Below are 3,033 nucleotides of genomic sequence, written 5' to 3'. Positions count from 1 at the left end.
GCAGTGGACATACTATTCAAACAGACCAGTGTCAATGACATTCTAAAATGTAATTAATTACGCTTGCAAATACATTCGTTTCAGATATAATCAATTACAATTATAATTGTTATTTTGAAATGTAATTCGTTGTAGCTATTCTGTTTCCCAATGCATTTAATTACACTTATATGAAAATGTAATTTCAATTACAAACAGATAATTATAACACAGCTTTGTATTCAAACGTATCAGTTCATGTTGTTGTGCCCGCAAAGTGTGATTGCATAACAAATCTCAAATGTACATCTAGTTATTTACCCGTATTCATGAGTCGAACCAAAAATAGTTTGTTATTCTTCCACGCCTTCAAGGCGCTTACATACTGCATACATTTCCTAGAAACGAGGGTCTCAAACAAAGAAGGCGCTTGTTGACCGATTCCCTTTAAAGGCTGACAATCAACAAACTTATCCCAAATTCAATTCCCATTAGGCAGCTTTAGTACTTGAGGCTTTGTCGTACTTGGTAGAGACTACATTTTGTTCTTTCCCCGGATCCACCCATGAACAAAGTTAGGCCTGGGACAAAGTAACCTTGTTTGGATTCGTAATTGGCGCCTTTAAGCGACTGCAACAAGTTTCCGCGTCAATTTCCTGGTATTTGCATAGTATTCTTAGATGACAGGGAGATAATAGACTTCAGTTGCTGAAACAGTCTGATGGGATCTCAGTTTCCACGATTTCTTTAAAGACCGTTACGCTAAAAATGCAGAAAATGGTTGGCTTTACAGATGGATTTTTCCTGGCTAAAAAGAGAGGGGAGGTGTGAAAATAAAATATTATGAATAATCAGAAACATTTTGGAAGGGAAGAGCTGTTTCCCAACTCGTGTCCTAGAAATTCATTACATTTTCTTTTATTTGTTGAGGCCTATAAAGATGCGTCTTTTAGGGAACTGTCTCAACAACGATTCAAATAGATTCTCAATTATAATCTACTAGCGTCTAATTAAAGATACCAGTTCCATGCCGGTATTGATCTTGTTGGATTAAGCCAAACCCACCTCAGTTTCAGGTGGTCTCCTAGAACCCGATTAATGATTAATTTGTAGAAGCACTTAAGGTGTCGTCTTTCCTCATTCAGAAAAGGGTTATTCACAGCCAAGGCTAAAATTGGATCCAATTTCTTGTTCGCTTTCATTCGAAAATCATGATGATAATAGTGGTTACCCTTTCCCTGCTACTTGTTTGTCTCAAGGTCCCCAAAATCGCCGCCTGTCACAGTTATTTCAGCCTTTTCCCATACGACTACATGAGCAAGGAAATCAAATACGATTATGAATTGTGGGACCCACCTGTTTTGGCCCCTGAGGATGCCGAGAATGAGGCTATTATGCTAATTGGAGGTGAGATCCTTAGAATTTGCTTTCTGTACATGCTCAAAACACACATCATTCTACCTTTAGTCCAACCACTTTATGCTCATTATGAGGGGTCGGAAAGGTAGCTCATTTCGGGTTGCATGAAATAAATCAATTTCGGGCGTTTTCCTCCACATAGGAATTAATTAAAATCAAGGAGAAGGTTTATGGAGGACAAAAACGAAGATAAAAGGATTAAAACAGATCTTAGTACTCAATTGCTTTTAGATTATCGATTTCAGTTGCTAGTAAGACACTTTATTTTGGCTATCTACAAGTTGCCTAAGAGGGACTTAAATTGAAAGAATTAAAATTGCCTGAATACTTGCTCTTAGATGATTTATTATGATTATATTATACAATTATTATTGATTATTCAATCCCCTCCGAACTATGCAATAAAAAAGTGCCTCCGCGACCTCCTAAAATAGTATCAAATTGTTGTACTTTGCATATCTATATTTTATTTTTTAATTTTTTATCAATTCTGAGGTTTGGTAACGGAATTCAGCTGAAAATCAATGCTCGAAAACGGAACTATTATATTTCCGACCCTTACTCATTATGAATAATATACGTGGTTGACAGAACATAAGATGAATGAGAAAGAGGGTAACTCAATGAGGCCAACGGATGTTAAACGGATCCGAGAGCTCCCGAAATAGGACGTTGTTACGTTTAGTTTGCTCGGTTTTACGCACTTAGGGTTAATAGACTTGGGTGTGCAGCACGTACAGTATAGGTTGTCGATGTCAAGGAAACGAACAGACGTTTCCGAGACTGCGTTGCCAAAGAGTTAATAAAAAGAGTTCCAGCATGTGGGTTATCCGCCAAAGCATCTAATGAGATTGACATTCACCGCAGAATAATTGTCGATAAAAATAGACATTACTCTACTTAGGAAATGGCTGTGTCATGTTTGTCGCCTGGATTCTAATGAAGAGACATCGAATTGTTCCAGAGCTAAGCCTCTCATTTTTGGACAACGCAATTACCGAAGTCGAACTCAAGGTTGAATCATTGAAAAGATAACGAAGAGGAATGAAAACGGGTTTGTTGTGGTTTTCAATACTTGCGTATAAAGTAACGGGTCGGATTCTCAGACATGCCGGCTTGCCAGCTAAGGCTAGAATGGCATCAGGAATTACCATAATTGAAGCTCATCCAACCTTTCCGAATGTCCATTGTTCGTCATTACAAGACAGCTTTTTAACAAAGATGCCAAAGTATTTTAGTCTGATATTAATTTGCTCAAGCTGTCATAACGATGCATGTCTAAAAGATGTGCAATCCAAAACAAAACATATTATGTGCCAACAAGTGGTCATAGATACATGACATGGAGGCACTTTCTTTAGATGAAGAACTAGTACATGGAGATTCACAGATTTTTACATCTCTCTCTTTCGCTGTAATCGATAACCATAGAACAACGGGTGAAGGCTGCGCCTCTATAATCAGAAATCACACACTTACAGCCTTTCACCTATCACCCATCTGCTCTAAAAACTGTTCTGCCTGGCTTGCTTGCGGTTATTGTTTCCAAAAACTGTTTTTTGAAGAACCAGTTCTCGGTTCCCGGTATTGAAAAAAAAACGGTTCTCAGTTCCACTTCTGTTTTTTCTAACAGAC

This window comes from Tigriopus californicus, chromosome 2, assembly GCF_007210705.1.
Source record: "Tigriopus californicus strain San Diego chromosome 2, Tcal_SD_v2.1, whole genome shotgun sequence".
NCBI lineage: Eukaryota > Metazoa > Arthropoda > Copepoda > Harpacticoida > Harpacticidae > Tigriopus > Tigriopus californicus.
Note: the sequence above shows the minus strand (reverse complement) of the source record.